Source organism: Pimephales promelas, chromosome 10, assembly GCF_988280905.1.
Source record: "Pimephales promelas chromosome 10, fPimPro1.hap1.1, whole genome shotgun sequence".
NCBI lineage: Eukaryota > Metazoa > Chordata > Actinopteri > Cypriniformes > Leuciscidae > Pimephales > Pimephales promelas.
The window spans coordinates 7283834-7297254 of NC_142778.1; positions in this window are offsets into that span (position 1 = coordinate 7283834).

The window sequence follows — 13421 nt, forward strand, 5'->3', positions numbered from 1 at the left end:
GGCAATGAGACTTAGTCCTGAGTGCAAAAATGGAGGCTCTTGACCCTTCCAGAGCTGAGATATTGAAACTCAAAATTTCGACCCCAAAAAAAAACGACAGTGGTACCCCTTACGTTTTTTTTGGGGGGGGGGGGCGAAAAATTAAGTTTCCCCAATCTTCTCAAAACCCTGGGTTCTGATAGAGGGCCATGAGACTTAGACCTGAGTGCAAAAATGGAGGCTCTAGACCCTTCCAGAGCTGAGATATTGAAACTCAAAATTTCGACCCAAAAAAAAAACGACAGTGGTACCCCTTACGTTTTTTTGGGAGGGCGAAAAATTAAGTTTCCCCAATCTTCTCAAAACTGGATTCTGATAGAGGGCCATGAGACTTAGACCTGATTGCAAAAATGGAGGCTCTAGACCCTTCCAGAGCTGAGATATTGAAACTCAAAATTTCGACCCAAAAAAAAAACGACAGTGGTACCCCTTACGTTTTTTTGGGAGGGCGAAAAATTAAGTTTCCCCAATCTTCTCAAAACTCTGGATTATGATAGAGGGCCAAGAGACTTAGACCTGAGTGCAAAAATGGAGGCTCTAGACCCTTCCAGAGCTGAGATATTGAAACTCAAAATTTCGACCCAAAAAAAAAACCGACAGTGGTACCCCTTACGTTTTTTTTTTCGGGGGGCAAAAAATTAAGTTTCTCCAATCTTCTCAAAACTCTGGATTCTGATAGAGGGCAATGAGACTTAGTCCTGAGTGCAAAAATGGAGGCTCTAGACCCTTCCAGAGCTGAGATATTGAAACTCAAAATTTCGACCCCCAAAAAAAACGACAGTGGTACCCCTTACGTTTTTTTTCGGGGGGCAAAAAATTAAGTTTCCCCAATCTTCTCAAAACTCTGGATTCTGATAGAGGGCAATGAGACTTAGTCCTGAGTGCAAAAATGGAGGTTCTAGACCCTTCCAGAGCTGAGATATTGAAACTCAAAATTTTGACCCAAAAAAAAAACGACAGTGGTACCCCTTACGTTTTTTTTCAGGGGGCAAAAAATTAAGTTTCTCCAATCTTCTCAAAACTCTGGATTCTGATAGAGGGCAATGAGACTTAGTCCTGAGTGCAAAAATTGAGGCTCTAGACCCTTCCAGAGCTGAGATATTGAAACTCAAAATTTCGACCCAAAAAAAAAACGACAGTGGTACCCCTTACGTTTTTTCGGGGGGCAAAAAATTAAGTTTCGCCAATCTTCTCAAAACTCTGGATTCTGATAGAGGGAAATGAGACTTAGTCCTGGGTGCAAAAATGGAGGCTCTAGACCCTTCCAGAGCGGAGATATCGAAACTCAAAATTTCGACCCGAAAAAAAAACGACAGTGGTACCCCTTACGTTTTTTTGGGGGGGGGCGAAAAATTAAGTTTCCCCAATCTTCTCAAAACTCTGGATTCTGATAGAGGGCAATGAGACTTAGTCCTGAGTGCAAAAATGGAGGCTCTAGACCCTTCAAGAGCTGAGATATTGAAACTCAAAATTTCGACTCGAAAAAAAAACCACAGTGGTACCCCTTACGTTTTTTTTCGGGGGGCAAAAAATTAAGTTTCCCCAATCTTCTCAAAACTCTGGATTCTGATAGAGGGCAATGAGACTTAGTCCTGATTGCAAAAATTGAGGCTCTAGACCCTTCCAGAGCGGAGATATCGAAACTCAAAATTTCGACCCGAAAAAAAAACCACAGTGGTACCCCTTACGTTTTTTTGGGGGGGGGCGAAAAATTAAGTTTCCCCAATCTTCTCAAAACTCTAGATTCTGATAGATGGCAATGAGACTTATTCCTGAGTGCAAAAATGGAGGCTCTAGACCCTTCCAGAGCGGAGATATTGAAACTCAAAATTTTGACCGCAAAAAAAAAACGACAGTGGTACCCCTTACGTTTTTTTTTTGGGGGGGGGGGGGGGCGAAAAATTAAGTTTCCCCAATCTTCTCAAAACTCTGGATTCTGATAGAGGGCAATGAGACTTAGTCCTGAGTGCAAAAATGGAGGCTCTAGACCCTTCCAGAGCTGAGATATTGAAACTCAAAATTTCGACCCAAAAAAAAAACGACAGTGGTACCCCTTACGTTTTTTTTCAGGGGGCAAAAAATTAAGTTTCTCCAATCTTCTCAAAACTCTGGATTCTGATAGAGGGCAATGAGACTTAGTCCTGAGTGCAAAAATTGAGGCTCTAGACCCTTCCAGAGCTGAGATATTGAAACTCAAAATTTCGACCAAAAAAAAAAACGACAGTGGTACCCCTTACGTTTTTTTCGGGGGGCAAAAAATTAAGTTTCGCCAATCTTCTCAAAACTCTGGATTCTGATAGAGGGCAATGAGACTTAGTCCTGAGTGCAAAAATGGAGGCTCTAGACCCTTCCAGAGCGGAGATATCGAAACTCAAAATTTCGACCCGAAAAAAAAACCACAGTGGTACCCCTTACGTTTTTTTGGGGGGGGGCGAAAAATTAAGTTTCCCCAATCTTCTCAAAACTCTGGATTCTGATAGAGGGCAATGAGACTTAGTCCTGAGTGCAAAAATGGAGGCTCTAGACCCTTCAAGAGCTGAGATATTGAAACTCAAAATTTCAACCCCAAAAAAAAACCGACAGTGGTACCCCTTACGTTTTTTTGGGGGGGCGAAAAATTAAGATTCCCCAATCTTCTCAAAACCCTGGGTTCTGATAGAGGGCCATGAGACTTAGACCTGAGTGCAAAAATGGAGGCTCTAGACCCTTCCAGAGCTGAGATATTGAAACTCAAAATTTCGACCCAAAAAAAAAACGACAGTGGTACCCCTTACGTTTTTTTGGGAGGGCGAAAAATTAAGTTTCCCCAATCTTCTCAAAACTGGATTCTGATAGAGGGCCATGAGACTTAGACCTGAGTGCAAAAATGGAGGCTCTAGACCCTTCCAGAGCTGAGATATTGAAACTCAAAATTTCGACCCAAAAAAAAAACGACAGTGGTACCCCTTACGTTTTTTTTTTCGGGGGGCAAAAAATTAAGTTTCTCCAATCTTCTCAAAACTCGGGATTCTGATAGAGGGCCATGAGACTTAGACCTGATTGCAAAAATGGAGGCTCTAGACCCTTCCAGAGCTGAGATATTGAAACTCAAAATTTCGACCCAAAAAAAAAACGACAGTGGTACCCCTTACGTTTTTTGGGGGGGGGGGGGCGAAAAATTAAGTTTCCCCAATCTTCTCAAAACTCTGGATTCTGATAGAGGGCAATGAGACTTAGTCCTGAGTGCAAAAATGGAGGCTCTAAACCCTTCAAGAGCTGAGATATTGAAACTCAAAATTTCAACCCCAAAAAAAAACGACAGTGGTACCCCTTACGTTTTTTTGGGAGGGCGAAAAATTAAGTTTCCCCAATCTTCTCAAAACTGGATTCTGATAGAGGGCCATGAGACTTAGACCTGATTGCAAAAATGGAGGCTCTAGACCCTTCCAGAGCTGAGATATTGAAACTCAAAATTTCGACCCAAAAAAAAACGACAGTGGTACCCCTTACGTTTTTTTTTCGGGGGGCAAAAAATTAAGTTTCTCCAATCTTCTCAAAACTCTGGATTCTGATAGAGGGCAATGAGACTTAGTCCTGAGTGCAAAAATGGAGGCTCTAGACCCTTCCAGAGCTGAGATATTGAAACTCAAAATTTCGACCCCAAAAAAAAAACGACAGTGGTACCCCTTACGTTTTTTTTGGGGGGGGGCGAAAAATTAAGTTTCCCCAATCTTCTCAAAACCCTGGGTTCTGATAGAGGGCCATGAGACTTAGACCTGAGTGCAAAAATGGAGGCTCTAGACCCTTCCAGAGCTGAGATATTGAAACTCAAAATTTCGACCCAAAAAAAAAAACGACAGTGGTACCCCTTACGTTTTTTTTTTCGGGGGGCAAAAAATTAAGTTTCTCCAATCTTCTCAAAACTCTGGATTCTGATAGAGGGCAATGAGACTTAGTCCTGAGTGCAAAAATGGAGGCTCTAGACCCTTCCAGAGCTGAGATATTGAAACTCAAAATTTCGACCCCAAAAAAAAACGACAGTGGTACCCCTTACGTTTTTTTTCGGGGGGCAAAAAATTAAGTTTCCCCAATCTTCTCAAAACTCTGGATTCTGATAGAGGGCAATGAGACTTAGTCCTGAATGCAAAAATGGAGGCTCTAGACCCTTCCAGAGCTGAGATATTGAAACTCAAAATTTTGACCCAAAAAAAAAACGACAGTGGTACCCCTTACGTTTTTTTTCAGGGGGCAAAAAATTAAGTTTCTCCAATCTTCTCAAAACTCTGGATTCTGATAGAGGGCAATGAGACTTAGTCCTGAGTGCAAAAATGGAGGCTCTAGACCCTTCCAGAGCTGAGATATTGAAACTCAAAATTTCGACCCCAAAAAAAAACGACAGTGGTACCCCTTACGTTTTTTTTCGGGGGGCAAAAAATTAAGTTTCCCCAATCTTCTCAAAACTCTGGATTCTGATAGAGGGCAATGAGACTTAGTCCTGAATGCAAAAATGGAGGCTCTAGACCCTTCCAGAGCTGAGATATTGAAACTCAAAATTTTGACCCAAAAAAAAAACGACAGTGGTACCCCTTACGTTTTTTTTCAGGGGGCAAAAAATTAAGTTTCTCCAATCTTCTCAAAACTCTGGATTCTGATAGAGGGCAATGAGACTTAGTCCTGAGTGCAAAAATTGAGGCTCTAGACCCTTCCAGAGCTGAGATATTGAAACTCAAAATTTCGACCCAAAAAAAAAACGACAGTGGTACCCCTTACGTTTTTTCGGGGGGGGGCGAAAAATTAAGTTTCCCCAATCTTCTCAAAACTCTGGATTCTGATAGAGGGCAATGAGACTTAGTCCTGAGTGCAAAAATGGAGGCTCTAGACCCTTCAAGAGCTGAGATATTGAAACTCAAAATTTCAACCCCCAAAAAAAACGACAGTTGTACCCCTTACGTTTTTTTGGGGGGGCGAAAAATTAAGTTTCCCCAATCTTCTCAAAACCCTGGGTTCTGATAGAGGGCCATGAGACTTAGACCTGAGTGCAAAAATGGAGGCTCTAGACCCTTCCAGAGCTGAGATATTGAAACTCAAAATTTCGACCCAAAAAAAAACCGACAGTGGTACCCCTTACGTTTTTTTGGGAGGGCGAAAAATTAAGTTTCCCCAATCTTCTCAAAACTGGATTCTGATAGAGGGCCATGAGACTTAGACCTGATTGCAAAAATGGAGGCTCTAGACCCTTCCAGAGCTGAGATATTGAAACTCAAAATTTCGACCCAAAAAAAAACGACAGTGGTACCCCTTACGTTTTTTTTCGAGGGGTCAAAAAATTAAGTTTCTCCAATCTTCTCAAAACTCTGGATTCTGATAGAGGGCAATGAGACTTAGTCCTGAGTGCAAAAATGGAGGCTCTAGACCCTTCCAGAGCTGAGATATTGAAACTCAAAATTTCGAACCAAAAAAAAAACGACAGTGGTACCCCTTACGTTTTTTTTTCGGGGGGCAAAAAATTAAGTTTCCCCAATCTTCTCAAAACTCTGGATTCTGATAGAGGGCAATGAGACTTAGTCCTGAGTGCAAAAATTGAGGCTCTAGACCCTTCCAGAGCTGAGATATTGAAAATCAAAATTTCGACCCAAAAAAAAAACGACAGTGGTAACCCTTACGTTTTTTTTTTTTTTTTGGGGGTGAAAAATTAAGTTTCCCCAATCTTCTCAAAACTCTAGATTCTGATAGAGGGCCATGAGACTTAGACCTGAGTGCAAAAATGGAGGCTCTAGACCCTTCTAGAGCTGAGATATCGAAACTCAAAATTTCGACCCGAAAAAAAAAAAACGACAGTGGTACCCCTTACGGTTTTTTGGGGGGGGACGAAAAATTAAGTTTCCCCAATCTTCTCAAAACTCTGAGAAGATTTTTCTGATAGAGGGCCATGAGACTTAGACCTGAGTGCAAGAATGGAGGCTCTAGACCCTTCCAGAGCTGAGATATCGAAAATCAAAATTTCGACCAGAAAAAAAACACGACAGTGTTACCCCTTACGTTTTTTTTGGGGGGGTGAAAAATTAAGTTTCCCCAATCTTCTCAAAACTCTGGATGCTGATAGAGGGCCATGAGACTTAAACCTGAGTGCAAAAATGGAGGCTCTAGACCCTTGCAGAGCTGAGATATCGAAAATCAAAATTTCGACCAGAAAAAAAACACGACAGTGTTACCCCTTACGTTTTTTTGGGGGGGACGAAAAATTAAGTTTCCCCAATCTTCTCAAAACTCTGGATTCTGATAGAGGGCCATGAGACTTAAACCTGAGTGCAAATATGGAGGCTCTAGACCCTTCCAGAGCTGAGATATCGAAACTCAAAATTTCGACCCGAAAAAAAAAAACGACAGTGGTACCCCTTACGTTTTGTTTTTTTTTGGGTGAAAAATTAAGGATTCTGGATTCTGGATTCTCTGGATAACTCTGGATTCTGATAGAGGACCATGAGACTTAGACCTGAGTGCAAGAATGGAGGCTCTAGACCCTTCCAGAGCTGAGATATCGAAAATCAAAATTTCGACCCGAAAAAAAATCCGACAGTGGTACCCCTGACGTTTTTTTTTTTGGGTGAAAAATTAAGTTTCCCCAATCTTCTCAAAACTCTGGATTCTGATAGAGGGCCATGAGACTTAGACCTGAGTGCAACAATGGAGGCTTTAGACCCTTCCAGAGCTGAGATATCGAAAATCAAAATTTCGACCCAAAAAAAAAACGACAGTGGTACCCCTTACGTTTTTTTTGGGGGGGACGAAAAATTAAGTTTCCCCAATCTTCTCAAAACTCTGGATTCTGATAGAGGGCCATGAGATTTAGACCTGAGTGCAAAAATGGAGGCTCTAGACCCTTCCAGAGCTGAGATATTGAAACTCAAAATTTCGACCCCAAAAAAAAACGACAGTGGTACCCCTTACGTTTTTTTTCGGGGGGCAAAAAATTAAGTTTCCCCAATCTTCTCAAAACTCTGGATTCTGATAGAGGGCAATGAGACTTAGTCCTGAATGCAAAAATGGAGGCTCTAGACCCTTCCAGAGCTGAGATATTGAAACTCAAAATTTTGACCCAAAAAAAAAACGACAGTGGTACCCCTTACGTTTTTTTTCAGGGGGCAAAAAATTAAGTTTCTCCAATCTTCTCAAAACTCTGGATTCTGATAGAGGGCAATGAGACTTAGTCCTGAGTGCAAAAATTGAGGCTCTAGACCCTTCCAGAGCTGAGATATTGAAACTCAAAATTTCGACCCAAAAAAAAAACGACAGTGGTACCCCTTACGTTTTTTCGGGGGGGGGCGAAAAATTAAGTTTCCCCAATCTTCTCAAAACTCTGGATTCTGATAGAGGGCAATGAGACTTAGTCCTGAGTGCAAAAATGGAGGCTCTAGACCCTTCAAGAGCTGAGATATTGAAACTCAAAATTTCAACCCCCAAAAAAAACGACAGTTGTACCCCTTACGTTTTTTTGGGGGGGCGAAAAATTAAGTTTCCCCAATCTTCTCAAAACCCTGGGTTCTGATAGAGGGCCATGAGACTTAGACCTGAGTGCAAAAATGGAGGCTCTAGACCCTTCCAGAGCTGAGATATTGAAACTCAAAATTTCGACCCAAAAAAAAAACGACAGTGGTACCCCTTACGTTTTTTTGGGAGGGCGAAAAATTAAGTTTCCCCAATCTTCTCAAAACTGGATTCTGATAGAGGGCCATGAGACTTAGACCTGATTGCAAAAATGGAGGCTCTAGACCCTTCCAGAGCTGAGATATTGAAACTCAAAATTTCGACCCAAAAAAAAACGACAGTGGTACCCCTTACGTTTTTTTTCGGGGGGCAAAAAATTAAGTTTCTCCAATCTTCTCAAAACTCTGGATTCTGATAGAGGGCAATGAGACTTAGTCCTGAGTGCAAAAATGGAGGCTCTAGACCCTTCCAGAGCTGAGATATTGAAACTCAAAATTTCGAACCAAAAAAAAAACGACAGTGGTACCCCTTACGTTTTTTTTTCGGGGGGCAAAAAATTAAGTTTCCCCAATCTTCTCAAAACTCTGGATTCTGATAGAGGGCAATGAGACTTAGTCCTGAGTGCAAAAATTGAGGCTCTAGACCCTTCCAGAGCTGAGATATTGAAAATCAAAATTTCGACCCAAAAAAAAAACGACAGTGGTAACCCTTACGTTTTTTTTTTTTTTTTTGGGGGTGAAAAATTAAGTTTCCCCAATCTTCTCAAAACTCTAGATTCTGATAGAGGGCCATGAGACTTAGACCTGAGTGCAAAAATGGAGGCTCTAGACCCTTCTAGAGCTGAGATATCGAAACTCAAAATTTCGACCCGAAAAAAAAAAAACGACAGTGGTACCCCTTACGGTTTTTTGGGGGGGGACGAAAAATTAAGTTTCCCCAATCTTCTCAAAACTCTGGATTCTGATAGAGGGCCATGAGACTTAGACCTGAGTGCAAGAATGGAGGCTCTAGACCCTTCCAGAGCTGAGATATCGAAAATCAAAATTTCGACCAGAAAAAAAACACGACAGTGTTACCCCTTACGTTTTTTTTGGGGGGGTGAAAAATTAAGTTTCCCCAATCTTCTCAAAACTCTGGATGCTGATAGAGGGCCATGAGACTTAAACCTGAGTGCAAAAATGGAGGCTCTAGACCCTTGCAGAGCTGAGATATCGAAAATCAAAATTTCGACCAGAAAAAAAACACGACAGTGTTACCCCTTACGTTTTTTTGGGGGGGACGAAAAATTAAGTTTCCCCAATCTTCTCAAAACTCTGGATTCTGATAGAGGGCCATGAGACTTAAACCTGAGTGCAAATATGGAGGCTCTAGACCCTTCCAGAGCTGAGATATCGAAACTCAAAATTTCGACCCGAAAAAAAAAAACGACAGTGGTACCCCTTACGTTTTGTTTTTTTTTGGGTGAAAAATTAAGGATTCTGGATTCTGGATTCTCTGGATAACTCTGGATTCTGATAGAGGACCATGAGACTTAGACCTGAGTGCAAGAATGGAGGCTCTAGACCCTTCCAGAGCTGAGATATCGAAAATCAAAATTTCGACCCGAAAAAAAATCCGACAGTGGTACCCCTGACGTTTTTTTTTTTGGGTGAAAAATTAAGTTTCCCCAATCTTCTCAAAACTCTGGATTCTGATAGAGGGCCATGAGACTTAGACCTGAGTGCAACAATGGAGGCTTTAGACCCTTCCAGAGCTGAGATATCGAAAATCAAAATTTCGACCCGAAAAAAAAACGACAGTGGTACCCCTTACGTTTTTTTTTGGGGGGACGAAAAATTAAGTTTCCCCAATCTTCTCAAAACTCTGGATTCTGATAGAGGGCCATGAGATTTAGACCTGAGTGCAAAAATGGAGGCTCTAGACCATTCCAGAGCTGAGATATCGAAACTCAAAATTTCGACCCGAAAAAAAAACGACAGTGGTACCCCTGACGTTTTTTTTTTTTTGGGGTGAAAAATTAAGTTTCCCCAATCTTCTCAAAACTCTGGATTCTGATAGAGGGCCATGAGACTTAGACCTGAGTGCAAGAATGGAGGCTCTAGACCCTTCCAGAGCTGAGATATCGAAACTCAAAATTTCTACCCGGAAAAAAAAAAAACGACAGTGGTACCCCTTTCGGGGTTTTTTTTCGGGCGAGAAATTAAGTTTCTCCAATCTTAAATTAAGTTTCTCCAATCTTCTCAAAACTTTGGAGGGCCATGAGACTTGGACCTGAGTGCAAAAATGGAGGCTCTAGAGCCTTCCAGAGCTGAGATATCGAAACTCAAAATTTCGACCCGAAAAAAAAAAGAGATATTTATAATGGCATAATTTCTAGGTGGGATCTCAATATCTCAGCTCTGGAAGGGTCCCCCCCCCCCCCCCCAAAAAAAAAACGACATTGTTACCCCTGTCTTTTTTTTTTTTTTTCTGCGAAAAAATAAGTTTCTCCAATCTTCCTGAAACTCTGGATTTTGATAGAGGCCATGCAAATGCAATTTAAAAAAAAAAACCCAAAATGCTGAATATTTTGCAGTTTCTGGTTTGTTAATGTATGATGCTACGCATGTATAAAATGCTACATTTTTTGTAACGTTTTATTTATGTGTAAGCAATTTTTATTTTAAACCATAAAGTTGACCTTGCTGAACTCCTGCATCCGCACCCACGCCGTCCTGCCGCCGTGCCCAGACCGGGTCTCCTGTCGCTGGGCTGTGGCAGCCACCAGACCTGTCTGGCTGTGATTACCTTCACATCTGTAATGAATTATAGCTCTCTCTGCCATTCAAAGGCTCCTTTATAGGCCTGCTGTGCTGGTCCCTTGCTGCTCCATATTAACACACACACACACACACACACACACACACACACTCTTCACACTCATATGAATGCCAAAGTCTCAAACACACTATTCACTGAAAATATTACCTATGTAAACAAATGCCTTTACAAGAACACAAGATCTACCCCCAACCCCCCCCCCCCCCACACACACACACACACACACACACACACACACACACCCACTCCTGAAATAAAGGGTCTCAGTTACACAGTCTTCCAATTCAAATGAAATATTGTCCTTTTTCCTGCAGCTTCTACTAAACAGCTGCTTCTGCCCGTTTCTTCTCGCTTGAGCTGCTTTGTGTTTGTGTGGGTAGAGATTCCTCTCTATTGTCACACACTTTGATGTCTTCATATTTAATTCCCTCTTAACTGTGCCGCATACACACAATGCTCAATCCAATCTTTAAAACGGCGTAAGAACAGCATACTGCTCTGCATCAGAAACAAACCCAATTCAAACATTTCCATGTAAGGCAGGCTTCCTTTTGCTTATATAACTAACATTATATTATATATACAGGCTTCCTTATGTTACATTGTGCATGTCACATGTCAGCAATATGATGATTTAACATTGAAATACACTTTTGTCATTTTTATTAAATGAGTCATTTTAAATGAGTTATTTTAATGTGTATTCTTCATGCTGGAACTCAATATAAATGGCTTGAATTGTGCACATGTAACTGCACATTATAAAAAAAAAATTGTTCTATGATGTCACAGGTATTACACATTCAAGAATTGCACACATGTAACTGCACATTTTAAAAATCTTGTTCTATGATGTCACAGGTATTCCACATTCAAGAATTGCACACATGTAACTGCATATTTTAAAAATCTTGTTCTATGATGTCACAGGTATTCCACATTCAAGAATTGCACACATGTAACTGGACATTTTAAAAATCTTGTTCTATGATGTCACAGGTATTCCACATTCAAGAATTGCACACATGTAACTGCACATTTTAAAAATCTTGTTCTATGATGTCACAGGTATTCCACATTCAAGAATTGCACACATGTAACTGCACATTTTAAAAATCTTGTTCTATGATGTCACAGGTATTCCACATTCAAGAATTGCGCACATGTAACTGCACATTTTAAAAATCTTGTTCTATGATGTCACAGGTATTCCACATTCAAGAATTGCACACATGTAACTGGACATTTTAAAAATCTTGTTCTATGATGTCACAGGTATTCCACATTCAAGAATTGCACACATGTAACTGGACATTTTAAAAATCTTGTTCTATGATGTCACAGGTATTCCACATTCAAGAATTGCACACATGTAACTGCACATTTAAAAAAAAATCTTGTTCTATGATGTCACAGGTATTCCACATTCAAGAATTGCACACATGTAACTGCACATTTAAAAAAAAAAAATCTTGTTCTATGATGTCACAGGTATTCCACATTCAAGAATTGCACACATGCAACTGCACATTTTTTAAAAAAAAAATATTGTTCTATGATGTCACAGGTATTCCACATTCAAGAATTGCACACATGTAACTGCACATTTAAAAAAAAAAAAAAAAAATCTTGTTCTATGATGTCACAGGTATTCCACATTCAAGAATTGCACACATGTAACTGCACATTTTTTAAAAAAAATCTTGTTCTATGATGTCACAGGTATTCCACATTCAAGAATTGCACACATGTAACTGCACATTTTAAAAAAAAAATCTTGTTCTATGATGTCACAGGTATTCCACATTCAAGAATTGCACACATGCAACTGCACATTTTTAAAAAAAAAAAAATTGTTCTATGATGTCACAGGTATTCCACATTCAAGAATTGCACACATGTAAACTGCACATTTTTTAAAAAAAAATCTTGTTCTATGATGTCACAGGTATTCCACATTCAAGAATTGCACACATGTAACTGCACATTTAAAAAAAAAAAAAAATCTTGTTCTATGATGTCACAGGTATTTCATATTCAAGAATTGCATCTTAATGCAATACTCTTTGAAATAGGAATGTATGCAGGGTCGCAAAGGTCTTAAACCCAACCGCTTATGCACAAAATGCCAAAAAGAAGCAAAATGTAGTGCAGTGAATGTCCATCAAGTGCATGGAATGCAAAAAAAGCTTTACGACCACAATAATCCCAATTCAGTATGCAAAATAATAAGTCTTTAGCCTGTAAAAATAATTTTTCAAACATTCTTTCACATTAAGTGAAGAGTATATTTAAAAAGGGGAAACAGAGAATTTCAAATGCAGTGCTGCCTTAGCGTGTTTTCAAAGCTATATATGGGTATTTATTTCGCTATTCATGTGCTGTATTATGCATGTAGATGATTCTCACCAGGGGTCTCATGTTTAAACCTTTGTAGAAGCAGTTTACAGATTCATAAAACCCTACATACCTCAGATCTGTGCAGAGTTCATTTGATAATTCCCAGTGATAGTAATAAATACTGGCATATGTGGGAAGTGTGGTACGTGCTTTTCAATGCCCGTTTTGTGTGTAAACATTTAGACATTAAGGGCTCTCAGACTACAATTGCTCAAGCTTAGTTCTTTCAGCTTTAAAGATGAGCACCACAAAGTGTTTGATCTTCAAAGGAGGATGACCAGTGCAGGAAAGACAAGAGAGTGATAATCTCTCAATTTCAAAGAAGATGTGACATTCTCCAGCGACCTTATGAAGCAAACAACACATGAAACAGTCTCCTGAAAAAAAAAAAAAAAAAAAAAAAAACAGGTCCACCTGGTCATTACTGGTGGCATTTTAGCCTTGATCTGCCCACCAGAATATTACAAAATACATGCTGAGATATTGAAAAATGACTTGAAAGCAGTTTCTACAAGCTTCTCTGTTCAGAATAACACACCACATAATTCAATAAGGAACTTAAGAGGACGCATCGACAGTATTCTGTCATTCACACATGCACTTTATACTCAATTAACAGGCCTACATCTGTCTACATTCTCTCTTCTCCTCCAGTGTCCCTTTTTCCAAGCGCTTCAAATATTCATTTCAGGTTTTTG